The sequence below is a fragment of the Electrona antarctica genome (genome assembly GCF_951216825.1).
Source record: "Electrona antarctica genome assembly, chromosome: 9".
Classification (NCBI taxonomy): domain Eukaryota; kingdom Metazoa; phylum Chordata; class Actinopteri; order Myctophiformes; family Myctophidae; genus Electrona; species Electrona antarctica.
Genome location: NC_136790.1, coordinates 10,323,325 through 10,341,342, shown reverse-complemented (window position 1 = coordinate 10,341,342; position 18,018 = coordinate 10,323,325). Strand labels below are relative to the sequence as shown.

The 18,018-nt window shown below is 45.2% G+C and overlaps 1 protein-coding gene across 2 annotated transcripts in view; it reads right to left on the bottom strand.

Moving 5' to 3' along the window:
* pik3c2b (phosphatidylinositol-4-phosphate 3-kinase, catalytic subunit type 2 beta) overlaps positions 1 to 18,018 on the bottom strand; it is a 98,324-nt gene extending 80,306 nt beyond the window's left edge. For both annotated transcript variants that reach the window (XM_079511297.1, XM_079511298.1), the window contains exon 1: positions 17,636 to 18,018. The gene's annotated coding sequence lies outside the window, so the exon portion shown is untranslated. The remainder of the gene's footprint in view (positions 1 to 17,635) is intronic.

Sequence of the window (18,018 nt, the reverse complement as noted above, 5' to 3'; positions counted from 1 at the left end):
GACCAGACCAACAGACAGTCTCTCTCTGACTGACCAGACCAACAGACAGTCTCTCTGACTGACCAGACCAACAGACAGTCTCTCTCTGACTGACCAGACCAACAGACAGTCTCTCTGACTGACCAGACCAACAGACAGTCTCTCTCTGACTGACCAGACCAACAGACAGTCTCTCTGACTGACCAGACCAACAGACAGTCTCTCTCTGACTGACCAGACCAACAGACAGTCTCTCTCTGACTGACCAGACCAACAGACAGTCTCTCTGACTGACCAGACCAACAGACAGTCTCTCTCTGACTGACCAGACCAACAGACAGTCTCTCTCTCTGACTGACCAGACCAACAGACAGTCTCTCTCTGACTGACCAGACCAACAGACAGTCTCTCTCTGACTGACCAGACCAACAGACAGTCTCTCTCTGACTGACCAGACCAACAGACAGTCTCTCTGACTGACCAGACCAACAGACAGTCTCTCTGACTGACCAGACCAACAGACAGTCTCTCTGACTGACCAGACCAACAGACAGTCTCTCTCTGACTGACCAGACCAACAGACAGTCTCTCTGACTGACCAGACCAACAGACAGTCTCTCTCTGACTGACCAGACCAACAGACAGTCTCTCTCTGACTGACCAGACCAACAGACAGTCTCTCTCTCTGACTGACCAGACCAACAGACAGTCTCTCTCTGACTGACCAGACCAACAGACAGTCTCTCTCTGACTGACCAGACCAACAGACAGTCTCTCTCTGACTGACCAGACCAACAGACAGTCTCTCTCTGACTGACCAGACCAACAGACTGAGACAGTCTCTCTCTGACTGACCAGACCAACAGACTGAGACAGTCTCTCTCTGACTGACCAGACCAACAGACTGAGACAGTCTCTCTCTGACTGACCAGACCAACAGACTGAGACAGTCTCTCTCTGACTGACCAGACCAACAGACAGTCTCTCTCTGACTGACCAGCCCAACAGACAGTCTCTCTCTGACTGACCAGCCCAACAGACAGTCTCTCTCTGACTGACCAGACCAACAGACAGTCTCTCTCTGACTGACCAGACCAACAGACAGTCTCTCTCTGACTGACCAGACCAACAGACAGTCTCTCTCTGACTGACCAGACCAACAGACTGAGACAGTCTCTCTCTGACTGACCAGACCAACAGACAGTCTCTCTCTGACTGACCAGACCAACAGACAGTCTCTCTCTGACTGACCAGACCAACAGACAGTCTCTCTCTGACTGACCAGACCAACAGACAGTCTCTCTCTGACTGACCAGACCAACAGACAGTCTCTCTCTGACTGACCAGACCAACAGACAGTCTCTCTCTGACTGACCAGACCAACAGACAGTCTCTCTCTGACTGACCAGACCAACAGACAGTCTCTCTCTGACTGACCAGACCAACAGACAGTCTCTCTCTGACTGACCAGACCTACAGACTGAGACAGTCTCTCTCTGACTGACCAGACCAACAGACAGTCTCTCTCTGACTGACCAGACCAACAGACAGTCTCTCTCTGACTGACCAGACCAACAGACAGTCTCTCTCTGACTGACCAGACCTACAGACTGAGACAGTCTCTCTCTGACTGACCAGACCTACAGACTGAGACAGTCTCTCTCTGACTGACCAGACCAACAGACAGTCTCTCTCTGACTGACCAGACCAACAGACAGTCTCTCTCTGACTGACCAGACCAACAGACAGTCTCTCTCTGACTGACCAGACCAACAGACAGTCTCTCTCTGACTGACCAGACCAACAGACAGTCTCTCTCTGACTGACCAGACCAACAGACAGTCTCTCTCTGACTGACCAGACCAACAGACAGTCTCTCTCTGACTGACCAGACCAACAGACAGTCTCTCTCTGACTGACCAGACCAACAGACAGTCTCTCTCTGACTGACCAGACCAACAGACAGTCTCTCTCTGACTGACCAGACCAACAGACAGTCTCTCTCTGACTGACCAGACCTACAGACTGAGACAGTCTATCTCTGACTGACCAGACCAACAGACAGTCTCTCTCTGACTGACCAGACCAACAGACAGTCTCTCTCTCTGACTGACCAGACCAACAGACAGTCTCTCTCTGACTGACCAGACCAACAGACAGTCTCTCTCTGACTGACCAGACCAACAGACAGTCTCTCTCTGACTGACCAGACCTACAGACTGAGACAGTCTATCTCTGACTGACCAGACCAACAGACAGTCTCTCTCTGACTGACCAGACCAACAGACAGTCTCTCTCTGACTGACCAGACCAACAGACAGTCTCTCTCTGACTGACCAGACCAACAGACAGTCTCTCTCTGACTGACCAGACCATCAGACAGTCTCTCTCTCTGACTGACCAGACCAACAGACAGTCTCTCTCTGACTGACCAGACCAACAGACAGTCTCTCTCTCTGACTGACCAGACCAACAGACAGTCTCTCTCTGACTGACCAGACCAACAGACAGTCTCTCTCTCTGACTGACCAGACCAACAGACAGTCTCTCTCTGACTGACCAGACCTACAGACTGAGACAGTCTCTCTCTGACTGACCAGACCAACAGACAGTCTCTCTCTGACTGACCAGACCAACAGACACTCTCTCTCTGACTGACCAGACCAACAGACAGTCTCTCTCTGACTGACCAGACCAACAGACAGTCTCTCTCTGACTGACCAGACCAACAGACAGTCTCTCTCTCTGACTGACCAGACCAACAGACAGTCTCTCTCTGACTGACCAGACCTACAGACTGAGACAGTCTCTCTCTGACTGACCAGACCAACAGACAGTCTCTCTCTGACTGACCAGACCAACAGACACTCTCTCTCTGACTGACCAGACCAACAGACAGTCTCTCTCTGACTGACCAGACCAACAGACAGTCTCTCTCTGACTGACCAGACCATCAGACAGTCTCTCTCTCTGACTGACCAGACCAACAGACAGTCTCTCTCTGACTGACCAGACCAACAGACAGTCTCTCTCTGACTGACCAGACCAACAGACAGTCTCTCTCTCTGACTGACCAGACCAACAGACAGTCTCTCTATGACTGACCAGACCTACAGACTGAGACAGTCTCTCTCTGACTGACCAGACCAACAGACAGTCTCTCTCTGACTGACCAGACCAACAGACACTCTCTCTCTGACTGACCAGACCAACAGACAGTCTCTCTGACTGACCAGACCAACAAACTCAGACAGTCTCTCTCTGACTGACCAGACCAACAGACTCAGACAGTCTCTCTCTGACTGACCAGACCTACAGACTGAGACAGTCTCTCTCTGACTGACCAGACCAACAGACTCAGACAGTCTCTGACTGACCAGACCAACAGACTCAGACAGTCTCTGACTGACCAGACCAACAGACTCAGACAGTCTCTCTCTGACTGACCAGACCAACAGACTCAGACAGTCTCTCTCTGACTGACCAGACCAACAGACAGTCTCTCTCTGACTGACCAGACCAACAGACAGTCTCTCTCTGACTGACCAGACCAACAGACTCAGACAGTCTCTCTCTGACTGACCAGACCAACAGACAGAGACAGTCTCTCTCTGACTGACCAGACCAACAGACAGTCTCTCTCTGACTGACCAGACCAACAGACAGTCTCTCTCTGACTGACCAGACCAACAGACAGTCTCTCTCTGACTGACCAGACCAACAGACAGTCTCTCTCTGACTGACCAGACCAACAGACTGAGACAATCTCTCTCTGACTGACCAGACCAACAGACAGTCTCTCTCTGACTGACCAGACCAACAGACAGTCTCTCTCTGACTGACCAGACCAACAGACTCAGACAGTCTCTCTCTGACTGACCAGACCAACAGACAGTCTCTCTCTGACTGACCAGACCAACAGACTCAGACAGTCTCTCTCTGACTGACCAGACTAACAGACTCAGACAGTCTCTCTCTGACTGACCAGACCAACAGACTCAGACAGTCTCTCTCTGACTGACCAGACCAACAGACTCAGACAGTCTCTCTCTGACTGACCAGACCAACAGACAGTCTCTCTCTGACTGAGACAAAAGGTGGATGCAATAGTGATGAAACCCAGTGTGAAGCAAGGGGGGTGGTTTCACTGTGTCCTTCTAAGCCCCCGGAGCGCGCCGCCAACCCTCGACCCCCACCTCTTATCCGTAAAACTGACGACACGTGAACAAGTATCTCCATTTAACCACGGAGCCTTTGTGAGCGGCGTGCGTGTGAGAAGTTGCGGCTAAGGCCTTTCCCAGACTGACCGAACCTGTGGGGGAAATACTGCTGACTCAGCCTATAAGCCAATCGGCAACCTTACCCCCAAATGTATATGTATTTATTTGGCCATGGACCCGCCATTTGAAAAAGGCTCATGCCAGCCAGGGAAGCCTCTTAAAAGAGGATTTGTCCACATTTTTATTTTATTTTATTTATTTTTTTATTTATTTTAAGTAGTGATCTACAAGCTTGCAGCCTTGCGATAGGGCTTAGGTGTTCCTCAATTTGCTGGGGAACCCATGGAAGACCTTCAAGGACACGTGGGGGTCCCTGGGTCAGTTATTTTTGGTGAAGGGATCTGGTGAGATTTGGTAGGACGACAAATGGAGGGGGCCGAGTACAGACCCCACAGGCCCCCGAAATATGGTTTAAGTGGTCAAAGAGCATTACATCTGTATTGTGGATTACAGGATTATTGTGCATTTATGCATGTGTGCGTGTGCGTGCGTGCGTGCGTGCGTGCGTGCGTGCGTGCGTGCGTGCGTCTGTCTGGGGCTGGCCCAGGGCCAGACATGCTGGTAAACAGTGAAGTCAGCTCCAGACGTCAACAGATGGGCAAGTCAGACACCGCCATGTCTCTGCTCTCTCCAGAGCTGGGACTATTCTCCATATTCAGACCGCAGCCATCATGCCAGCAAGGCGATACCCGGGTGACACTTCCCATAGACAGCCCTTTCATCCAAACTGAAATGTCCTCTCTAATTATATGAAATAACGTCAAAATCACCAACATTGCAGCTGTAGGGAAAGCTTGAATTATCCTCTTTCAATCTGTAAAGTGTTTGTTTCATAAAAATACACTGTAGACATGTTATGAGCTACTTCCTGTCAAGAAATTCCTTGCAGATGATTTTTTTCTAAGTGCTGGAGTTTGGAAGTGCTCGTTGACTATCACTCAACGGCCCATGCGTACCACCTGTTTTGAATGTGCACATAATGCAGGAGGCAGCAGGAGGTTGCTTTACTGATAACGAGCGCTTCCATACTCTGATACTTAGAAAAGAATCACCTGCAAGGAATTTCTTGACAGGAAGTAGCTCATAAAATGTCTAAAGTGGATTTTTATTAAACAAACACTTTACAGATTGAAAGAGGATAATTCAAGCTTTCCCTACAGCTGCAATGTTGGTGATTTTGACGTTGTTTAATATAATTAGAGAGGACTTTTCTGTTTGGATGAATGGGCTCTCTATGGGAAGTGTCACCTAGGTATCACCTTGCTGGCAAGATGGCTGCGGTCTGAATATGGAGAATAGCTGTCAACCTCCATCATTAGTTCAATTAGCCTAGCACTTTGAACACATTGTAAGGGATTTGATTGGTAGACAATGTGACTGTCATGTTGTTACAGAGACTTAGAAAAACAGGAAGGGATATGCACAATCTATCTGTAGGCCTGTGTGTTCTGTACGTCAAAATATGTTTTTACATTTTTATCGCCATTGTTTGTATTTGTATTAACTTTCAATTGTGTCACACAGTATGTGACAAAAATAAAATATGCACCAAACCCAAGAATTTATTGGATAGGATCCTCAAGGGTCTATGCCTGGTCCCATCGTTTATTATATAGAAATAGTCTATCTACAAGACCCAAAAGAGAAATTGGATGTTTGCCTGGGACCCAAACTAGTTAAAATAACAGATCTACAAGCTTGTGGATCTGCTATTTTTGCACTACTTCTTTCACTTCTGGAAATGTTTTTTTCAGAACTACTTTAAAAAAAATTGACATTATTTTTAATTGAAAAGTTTGTTTTAAACATTTTTTTTTTAGCCTTTGAAAGCCTTTAGCCTTTTTTTTAATTAAGGAAACGGAAACAGCGGTATGTTTACTCGAGGCCCATTCAAATTGGTCCGCGACCCAAACATGGATCCCGACCCACTGTTTGGGAAACAGAGATCTAAAAGGACTTAGGCTCATGCTATTGGATCCTTTATGGGGGCGGGGCCGGGCGTAATGGAGAAAAGGATGGCTGGAGGGAAGGTGGTGGGGGGGCTGCCAGACCCCTGCAATCTATCCCCTATCCCCAACAGGGAAATAAGCTCTTTAAATTAGGGGCAGGAGTGGGGGTTCCCCACACAAAGAACAAAGGGGCCAGTGCTGGGGGCTGTGTGCACGCGCACGCACGCACGCACGCACGCACGTGTGTGTGTGTGTGTGTATGTGTGTGTGTGTGTGTGTGTGTGTGTGTGTGTGTGTGTGTGTGTGTGTGTGAGCGAGGTCATACTCAGACAGATTCACACGGCTCGGGCACCTCAAAGACAAAGGGGCTGCTGTCATCGGCATACAAACAACACACACACACACACACACACTTCTGGCCCACGCTCCAGCACATCCCAGTGACAGACACACACACGCACACACACACTGTAAAGAAATGCTGACAAGACATAATGTGACATGCTGTGAAACACACACAAACACACACACACAGGAAGTACAGTTTACACTTTTCCACGCACACTCTCTCCTGCCCCACGGTCCAACACATCGATCCGAGTGACACCAGCACACGCGTCACCGTGCGCACACACAAAACCCCCAAACAGATACCCCCACTCACTCCAGCCAGTCCCACTGGGGCCAGCTGATGCCAGGATTTCTGGGCAAATGATGAACCCCCCCACGCCATCTCTTCATCTCTATACCCCCCCCCCCCCCCCCCCCCCCCCCCTCTGTTGAGGAGGCTCTAAGTACAAGAATTTAACTGCCTGCAATGTGGCCACGGCGGTATTGTAAACTAAAGTGCATAAGACAATAAAAAAAAGCTTGACAAACACCCTCTGACTGCTTGGCTAAATCTGCATATGATCTCGTATTTACCTTCAGCCATTCTCCATCCATACCCTAACGTGAACTTTGACCCTTGCCATAGCCTGATATCTTGTTTCAATCAGGACATGCTGTCGATTAAAGGCAGAATGTACACACAGATGGACACACACACCCACACGCACACACACACACACACACACACACACACACACACACACACACACACACACACACACAGTCAGAAACTGCACAAACAAATGTAATTTTTAACCGATTTCAAAATTCTCAAAGAAATGCGTTTGAATAATTTAGCCAAAGCTTTAGTCTCCAAACTAAGCCCACTAATAGAATAAAACATGAGTCATGGCTGTGTCTTTTTCATGAATTAAATAGTATATTTCATCATCTACTTTGTTCCAGGCCCAACTCGACTTTCTACTTCAAGGATGTAAAATCTATTCTACATTGTGTCTTTTTAAGCTGGAGATCAGACACTGTAATAGAAATCACCACTAATTGAAACCAGCACAATCCCATACCCATGCAAGAGTGTTTCAGAACTATGGCTCTTTGTGTGTGTGTGTGTGTGTGTGTGTGTGTGTGTGTGTGTGTGTGTGTGTGTGTGTGTGTGTGTGTGTGTGTGTGTGTGTGTGTGTGTGTGTGTGTGTGTGTGTGTGCGCGCGTGTGTAGAGGGAGGGTGAGAAATAGAGACATTAAAGTCTACATGAAACTGAAAACTGTATGTCACATGTCTTCATGAAGACATGTGCAGTTGTGCACACAGTTTAGAGACATACTGTAGACTACAGTATGTTCACATTCACAGTATTTGTCAAATGAGTAGTATGACGTCATGATAATGTTGCTGAAAACAACAAAATATTATACATTTTGATTCACAGAGCCAGAGCCTTGTTTTTTGCTCTGAAATTCCTTTTGTCCTATTGCCATAATCGTTGCCATATATGCATATATTTCTCGGTGTGTTTTATTTGTCATTCATATGTATTGATGTAATACACATTTTAATGCTATTTGTAATTGTATTGACATTCATGTGTATTTTGTTCTGACACCCATTATTACAGTTTTGAGCGGTGCACGCCATCTCCAATGTGTGTGTGTGTGTGTGTGTGTGTGTGTGTGTGTGTGTGTGTGTGTGTGTGTGTGTGTGTGTGTGTGTGTGTGTGTGTGTGTGTGTGTGTGTGTGTGTGTGTGTGTGGACACTGGGTGGATTATATGGACACTTGTTTTACATCCAAACTTATGAAATATCAGCTTTTGGTGGAACGTATTATGGCCTTGGGATATAATTGTCAACGTATTGTCCTTGTATTTGGAAGTCTGGGCCATGTCCATAAACTTGTGCTCAGGGGTCTGCAATTGGGTGGATTGCAAAAGACAAATGCAAAAAAGTTGGCTAAATACCTGTTCTGTCTCAGCTATTATGGGCAGTCTGTCTATCTGGAGAAGGCGTCGTTGTTTCATTTATCCCTAGGTGGCTTAAAAAAAATCCTGTCTAGTAGTGTCAAGTAATAGTATGTCATCAATGTGCCATCCTTTTTTCCTCTGTGTGTTAAGCATGTGCAGCAGTTATATCTGGTTGTACCATATAATGTAACCTAATTCTGATCAGTGTTTGGGTCTATTGTATTGCGCCACTTGTGCATATCCAAATAAAATAATTAAAATATGTGTGTGTGTGTGTGTGTGTAGGTCTGTATGTCTATCTGTCCCTATGTCCGAGTATGACCTATTGACCCCTGCAGCTGTGTTGAGCAGTCAGCTAAGTGGGGTCGCATTCCTTTTGACCCTATGTTTTTACACACAAACACGCACGCACGCACACACACACACACACACACACACAATGGAGATGGCGTGCACCGCTCGAAACTTTTTGAGTTTTGTTACTCCTGACGTGTTGTTTTGCACTGTATGGAAAAATAATTTCCCTCCAGGATCTGGATGAGAGTCGAGACCGCCACATAACATTTTGTTCACTGTCATTGGGATAGCTGTATTTTGTCTCCGTGCTCTCTATTGAGACATTTAGAAGAAAATAGTCAGTCAGTTATTCACAGGTTCATTTCGTTCCGCGAATGAGATCATCAGTCATTTTTGATAGTGTGTCTACTAGTATACGTTCCAATGAGGAAAGCGGAACTGACTGCTTAAATGTCTAGGCTGGATAGCAAGTATATCAAAAGTGTCCAACTGGAACTCCAGGAAGTACACAGCTATGGGAAGTCCTGATAGGCTGGACAATGTAGCTCTCTGCTTCCTGTACTACTGGTTAGACACTTTCAGCAGTAGTTCTTTTTCCAGGTTTTATCTCCTCGTGAGATGGAGATAAAAGTGAGAAAAGGGTCACCCAAAAGCTTTATTTCGGCAGCAAAATGATCAAACCGAGCGGAGCTAACGTAGTCTTCATATAATCTTTTCAAGTAATCGTTATAGACAAGTAACAGATTACCTTTCACCAAAATCACGGTGCATCACAAAAGGAATGACAGGGGCAAGCAGCCATGTAACAAACTAACAACACGGACATCATCAGACGTCATAAAATAAACGCAATATTTATACACACCACAGTATAGAAATGTACAGGACAACTAAAGCAATGAACTACAGCTGAGCAGATTGACTGCAAGTACTGCATTTCTTCCTCAGCCTAGTGGGAATATGCATGCACAGTTTCACCGCAATCGGACGCTGCGTTGAGTAGTTGTGGCAATTTGTACAAAACGGGTACAAAGCGGGATACTCCTGAAAGGTTTAGAAGCTAATCGTAGGCAATGGGGGTGGATTATGAGAAATCAAACAAACGTGTCTTGATCACATGACTATGGAGAGCATGTGTACCGATTTGCGTGAAATTTGGATAAAATCTGAAGGAGTAATATTAGAAAATGTGTTTTACATATGTCGGCCTCCTGGTGGCGCTATAAAGAGCAGATGTGAAAAATTCCAGGCAAAGGTTTTTCCTTGGCCTCTAGGGAGTTGGCATACAAAGTTATCCACAGATCCGTGCAGTTAGAGGAAAAAAAACTTTTAGGCGAGTTATAGCGCCACCATGAGGCTGAGTTGAAAATGTTCACGTGGCATTTCTTCCTCGGCCTAGTGGGAATGTGCGTGCACAATTTCACGGAAATCACACGATGTGTTCATGATTTGCAGCATTTTGTTTGAAACTGAGCACTCCTGCGAACTTTGGAAGCCAATCTTAGCCAATCAGGATGGAGTCTGAGAAATCTGAAAGACCTGTTTCGTTGAATCGCTCTAGAGAGACTGTGTACCAATTTGCGTGATGTTTGGACAAAATCTGTAGGTGTACTGTCCAAAAACTTGTTTTGCAAAAATCGGCCTCCTGGTGGCGCTATAACAGGCCCTTCTGGAAATTCTGGGGCAGAGGTTCATCGTTGGCATCCAGGGAGTGTGTGTGCAAAATTTGACATCGACCGGGTTAACGGTGCCGGAGATTAGCTGTTCACAGACGGACGGACGGACACACACACACACGGACACACGGACACACGGACACACACACGGACACACGGACGGACGGAGTGCAAAACATACTCTCTCCCCATGCCTTCGGCCTGGTGGAGACAATAATAAGTTAGCAGCAGGGCCTGACATTATAACTGCCTGGCCTGCTGCTCCAGTCCGGACGTACTACTGAAAAACTCTCGGATATATTTACGTTGGTTGGTCAATGGTCACGTGATTTGAATATGTATCAATGAAGTCTTCCAAGTAAGAGCAAATTGGCTGGTGTGAATAGGATTAATTAGGCCTATATAGCCTTCAGACCTGGTTGGTCAGTCATTCCAATCAGCCAAAGACAGAGATGTAGTGCAAGTTGTGAGTAGACAGTCACACAAACATGTAAAACTAGAAAAAGTGCCCTTCTGGGCACAGGTCTCCACCAGTGTGTGTGATGTTTGGCAAAATGTTTAGGAGTAATATATAAACGTGTGTGTGTGTGTGTGTGTGTGTGTGTGTGTGTGTGTGTGTGTGTGTGAGACGCGGCTTGGTCTGTTGTAGCGCCACCATGAGGCTGATTTGAAAAGTGTCAAGTGGCATTTCTTCCTCAGCCTAGTGGGAATATGCATGCACAGTTTCACCGCAATCGGACGCTGCGTTGAGTAGTTGTGGCGATTTGTACAACACGGGCTACTCCTGAAAAGTTTAGAAGCCAATGGTAGCCAATGAGGGTGGATTATGAGAAATCAAACAAACCCGTCTTGATCACATGACTATGGAGAGCATGTGTACTGATTTGCGTGAAATTTGGATAAAATCTGAAGGAGTAATAGAAAATGTGTTTTACATATGTCGGCCTCCTGGTGGCGCTATAAAGAGCAGATGTGAAAAATTCCGGGCAAAGGTTTTTCCTTGGCCAGTTATAGCGCCACCATGAGGCTGAGTTGAAAATGTTCATGTGGCATTTCTTCCTCGGCCTAGTGGGAATGTGCGTGCACAATTTCACGGAAATCACACGATGTGTTCATGATTTGCAGCATTTTGTTTGAAACTGAGAACTCCTGCGAACTTTGGAAGCCAATCTTAGCCAATCAGGATGGAGTCTGAGAAATCTGAAAGACCAGTTTTGTTGAATGGCTCTAGAGAGACTGTGTACCAATTTGTGTGATGTTTGGACAAAATCTGTAGGTGTACTGTCCAAAAACTTGTTTTGCACAAAGCGGCCTCCTGGTGGCGCTATAACAGGCCGTTCTGGAAATTCTGGGGCAGAGGTTCATCGTTGGCATCCAGGGAGTGTGTGTGCAAAATGTGGCATTGACCGGGTTAACAGTGCCAGAGATTAGCTGTTCACAGACGGACGGACGGACACACGGACACACGGACGGACGGACGGAGTGCAAAACATACTCTCTCCCCATGCCTTCGGCCTGGTGGAGAACACTCTGTCAGAAAAAGAAAATCACACCCATGTGAAGTGAGTGTGGGGGTCCCCGGAAGTTCCCGACCCACAGGACCACAGCCAGGGTGCCGGCCCGTTTCCGGCGAGCCACCCCACATCCGAAACAGTAGAGAAATTAGAGTTACCATGTGGGGGTCTCTGGGGGTCCCCGGGGGGTCCCCGGAACATCCAGACCCCCAGAAACGTGCCCAGGGGGCCGCTCCATGTCCGAAACGGTTGAGAAATGACAGAGTTACCGACGTGTGGGGGTCACTGTACTGTACTGTACTGTACTGTACTGTACTGTACTGTACTGTACTGTACTGTACTGTACTGTACTGTACTGTACTGTACTGTACTGTACTGTACTGTACTGTACTGTACTGTACTGGCACACCCGAAATCATCGTTTGTGTGTGTTAGGTTGCTTGTTAGGTGGTGAAAAACAACCATGCTATTTTCGTGCTCAGACCCACCCAGGCACCCAGCCAGCCAGCCACACACATACTGTAGCTCCGTAAGGGAGTGGTTGCACCACTCAAAAATATACAATACGGACTTGTTGAACATAATGGACATGAGCAGTTGCAAAAACATACATTTTAAATAAAGATGAAAAGGTTAAATGGACTATATGCTGGCAGTGCTGGCACAGAGAGTAGAGTAGGCCTATTCTATTACTAGCTAAATATGAACATTCCTATCCCTGAGCCTCCTTAGCCTCGGATTCCTATACCATACATAGTTGTATGCCGTACAGGCGGCCTTCCTAGCTACAGTCCTGCTCGCTACTATAGGGTTTCCCAACAGCTAAGATCATTCAAGCAGTGAGGAAAAAGAAATTAGTCAGCATTTTCTCCTCTACAACAAGTCTTTAATACAAAGCTTAATCACAATTTACTTTGGCACTAGTGAGATTTGAATTTATTATATCAAATGTAGCCTTTTTTAATATGAAGACTTAAAAGTGTAAAAGTAAAATGTTCATATTTAGTGAGACCTGAATCCTGTTTTATAACAGCTCCCTGGTCTGCATGAGTGTGACTGTGATTGCATTGCATGAAAGGTCATTTTATTGCTGCTGAAGAGGATCAGGGCAAAGTTACACTTGTCCTCCATAACGAGGTTAACTATGGAGCTGTTGTTGGCCCAGAATAAAGCATACAGCAGCTGAGACTATGTGAGGTCACTCACATTGCCGTTTCTCTCGCTCCTACCAGGAAATCAACTGCATTCAATCACCTGTTGACTTTGTCATTCCATATGTTTACTCAAGGTCGGACATGGAATGCAATTTACCTCTCAATAGAATAATAGAAAGCCAGCAGTACCAGGGGTCCCCCGAAGACCATGGGTTGAAGTATCCTCATTCACAGGGTGTTCTGGTGGCTAGGTAGTAGGTGCACAACACATACATAACTAGGTAGTGTATGTGTCCCAAAGATACACAGACCATCTACTACACAGTCACACCATGAGTGTTAATTGAACTTTGATAGTGTAACTCATTCTGTGTTCAAACCCTGCTATATGAGCTCATGACTTAATGACGTGTCATCAAACGCCATCTTACTCGACAGTACTTAAAAGACCAGTCAGTCACTGTAGTGTAGTTAGTAGAGCACTGGTTCCCAAACTTTTCAGGTCGAGACCCAAAAGAGAGATTTATAGACGTTCGCCCAAACTAGAGAAAATAGCAGATGTACAAACTCACAACACGTCGCTTGTGAGCTTGTAGATCAGCTATTTTCACTACTTCTTAAACATCAATTTTGATTTTTCTAATTTATGGAATTTCTTAGAGCAACATTTGTATTTCTTGCTTTTTTGGGGAATGTTAATGAAGGGACCCATAAAAACAATTCCGTGACCCACAGATGGGTGCTGTAGTAGAGAGCTGTTCCTACAACAACAAACACCTGTCCGTCTGGTTATTGACTCTGATTCTCTCTCTTTCCTTACTCCCCCCTCCTCTCCCTATCTCCAGAGGCGGACTTACCGTTGGGCTAGGGTGGGCTGCAGCCCCCGGAATTGGATTTCAAAGTATTGAAATCCAATTCAAGTGAAATGTGTGTATAGTTATTGTATTTAGTTGTATTATGGTTAAACCATTGAGAGCTTCTGCCTGCCTGCCTGCCTCTCTTTTTAGGGGCCTGGGTACCCCAAAATGAAAACAAAATAGCCCAATGTTTTTTTTTTGAGGGCCTCAGCAAGGTAAATCCGGCTCTCCCTATCTCCCAAACACACACTGTTTGCATTACACTACACACATGTCAGGAGTACTCATTCCTAGCCCTATCCTTACCCCTTCCTGCTGTAGTACTGTACATAGCTAACCTTAAGCCCAGCCTCAAGTGTAACCACTAACCTCATTCTAATTCAACCCCCCACCTTAAAATAGCAACACGTCATCATATTTTTCTCCTTGTGAGAAACCTATATCCTCGTAATGTATGTTCACACTGTTTGACTGGACCAATGGCACAGGGCTCCACAGGCACACGCAGGGAGAAAATGAAAGTGGCGATTAATAATTAAAATAGAATGGGCAGCAAATACTAGTTGTGTTGTGTCTTCCACTACATAGATACGTAGATGCCCTATGACTATGTTATCACACTGATCATTGCACATCTGCTTTAATATGTCCAGTTTGGAGATTTATTTGCTTTGCATTTCTGTACGTACTTCTCTTCTGATGCTAAATATCACACCTTCTACTGTATATAGTACTGTAGGTTGCTTTGCTTTGCTTCTATGATCAAACATTATCTGCCAGCGATCAATTATTATTGATCTTAAGACATCTCGTCAATAAAAAGTTGTGGGTCTTGAGCCCTTTCACACTGACTAGAGAATGAATTAACACCGACTATCGTCTATCCGCCTCTAATGTTTTCAGCTGCCGACCTGCAGTCAGGTTTAGAATCAGGCAAACTCTCGCTAGTCTGAAACAAGTTTCAAGTTGCTCTCTGTGAGTGTAAATCACCTCTGGTTTATCAACAGGTCACTTGTAAGCTATCATTTGTGGGACACTGATGTTTAGGACTCGTGGATTTTTGTTAAACATTTTCTGGGGTCGCAGTGAGTTGTGGTGATTCACTGGATCTTTATCAAAACATTCCTTGCATTCGTGTACACATGCCTATTTGAAACTTAGCCCAATACCTTTCACATTTCAATTAAAGTTTGTAATTTATATATTTATTTGTACAACTGAATCATGATTATTTTGCGATACATTATTTATGACACCATTAAAAATACTATGATACAGGTGAAATAGAAGAGATTCATACTGTACCACCCTCAGTTTCAATGTATTGCCTTACAAACAAATATTGTTTTTCACTTTAGGTGAGTGATGATCCCAAAAAGGAAAGTATTGGGTGTTCTGTAGTCACGTGTACAAACTGGAAAAACTGAATCCATTCTCTTTGGATCAAATAGTAAACTCAGCAAGGCAGACAGCTTCTCAGTGAAAGTGGGTGACAATATTATCACACGAAAAGATGAAATGACCTACTGTACCAAGGTTTCATCCTGGAGGCAAATATTTCCGGTGATAAAATGGCCACCAACGTAATAAAAAAGCCAACCAAAGAACAAGATTTGTGTACAGGATCTCCTCACTGGTCAACAAAAACACCTTGAAGACCCTAACAGGAGCCCTTGTACAAGGTTTCTTCGACTAGGCATGCACCTCTTGGTAGCACAGCACCCCAAAGGGCCTTAAAAACAAGGCTCCAGACTTCCCAAAACAAACTGGTCAGGCTACTACTCCCGAACCCACCTCACCCCTGCCCATTTCGATAGGCTGGAATGGCTTAAGGTTGACGACAGAGTACAGCATCTTGCAAAGGGTCTGGTCTACACTCTACAAGACTTGCTACACCACCAAGATACTCATGTACTGTACCTGTCTAAATACTTCCTTAATGTCAACGAAGTCCACACTCACAACACCAGAGGGAGTTCAACAAACCACGTGCAACCCAGATTCGGCTCAAACAAGGGATTAAATTCATTTTGCGCCTATGCCACTAAAATGTGAAACGCCCTACCAACAGCAGAGCACCTACAGATGGCTGCAATTCGAAAGTTGCCCCCATAAAATACAGCCCGAGTCTGAGTCTTTTCCTCATACTGTACATGTTTTTTCTTCCCTTTTTACTTTCTTTATATGATGATTTCCTGTTTTATATATAGAAGTGTATATTTGTACGTCTTTAAAGGTTATGATGAACTGAAAATGGTGGACCCTGTTGTAAACAAGTCTTAATGCTTTATCATGGTTTTGTCCACAAAATAGCACTGAATTTGTGTTGATACTGATAATAGGCTCAATGTCAGAGAGGTCAGTGAGGATACACCTGAATGCCATCCACAATGTAAAACAAAACATGATATTCCCTCGTATGACTAAGTATAAACGGCTTAAAGGACCACTTTATAAATTCTCTTCATATAATTGGTCCGTCATACTTATTATAAGATGTATCATGGTACCATATCTACTTGGTCTCAGAGGAGGGCTGTGGACAATTAAGAAACCTGCCTACCAATGACGTCATCAGTAGGAAGGTTTGGTCATTTCAAATAAGATCTCAAACTTGTATTTTATAGTTTTAATTAGAACAATGGCCTCTACTGCTACCTTTCCAGGAAGAGAAAGGTTGTAGTTTATATTAGCTTGGCACCTTCGATAATGTCAATTGTGCCATCTTGTCATGAGCATTTATAGGACCAATTATACGAAGATAAGGTTGAAAATGGATGAAGTGCCCCTTTATGTGGTTTAAGGAAGTCCCTCCTCCTCTCATGCCTTTATATGACCTCTGATTCCTTGGCTCTGGTGCTATCAAAATCGAAAGACAATACATTGAAAATGAAAACTAAAAGTGACAAAGACAATGGCTTAGCAGGAAAATGTTGAATAGGCCAAACTCACGTAGGTTTTAAGTCTTCATTGTTTGTGGTCAGTATGAAGCATAAAATGAAAAATGTCTCTATAGTATAAACAAACAAGTCAGTCAGCTCAGATAGCCTACACAGTATATGTGTTGAAAGACCACTGGGTGTCTTTATACATTTTCAAAACGGCTAAATTACAAAACAAAAATGAAATAATGTCGTGGTAAATATTAACAGAATTATTTAAGTGATTTTATATAGTGTACTGTGAAGAACTGTGAATGTTTTCGAGCATCTTTGACAGCTGCTACTATCTGATCCCCATGCAGGCTCCCCTGGCCGCTTGCTTTGGCTTGGTGCAATGCCAATGAGTCTACACACCATTCTAACATCTGATATAGTCTATAGCAGATTTCAAAATGTGTTTTAATCCAATTCCAACATTCTTGTCAGCTTCAAATGCAGTCAGTATTGTTAACATGGGACTGCACTGCACACAGCGCTTGTTTGCATACAGGCTCGCCCTCGCCTCAGCAACTGAATAGCGTCATTTGTGCCCATGCAATAGCGCAGTTACTGTGGGGCTACGACAAGTGGACGACTAGACTGCAACTTGTCAAAAACCAAATACAGCTGCTGCTACAGTAATAGCAGCACCAGCGTAACCCCTTTTCAAATATAAATATAATATTGAAAAAACACCTTACCTGTTCTTGAGTCTATGGCCGCCGGGAGCAGGCGGTTGCCATTTTAAAGACGTTTATTCTTCCAGCCATAAACAAGAATTTATTGATCCCAGTTTTAGTGTGTTTGATGTGGCTGATCTGTAATTCCCGAGCAATTAGTAGTTTCCGGCTTCTGATATAAGCGTTGTTTGGCACACACACACATATCACGTCGACATGAGTCCCCCGTGTTGTGTACATTGAACAATGCGACCCTCCTATCCACTCCTCGCGGTCCTCCCGGGTGTTTTGATGCCGTCTCGCTGAGGTTTTCCCTTTTTGCAGCTCGGCTCGTCGGCTGTGCATCGCCCTCTCTCCGCGGCGTCTGCACGGTCAGCTGCTGTTACACGCACATTGGCGAGCTA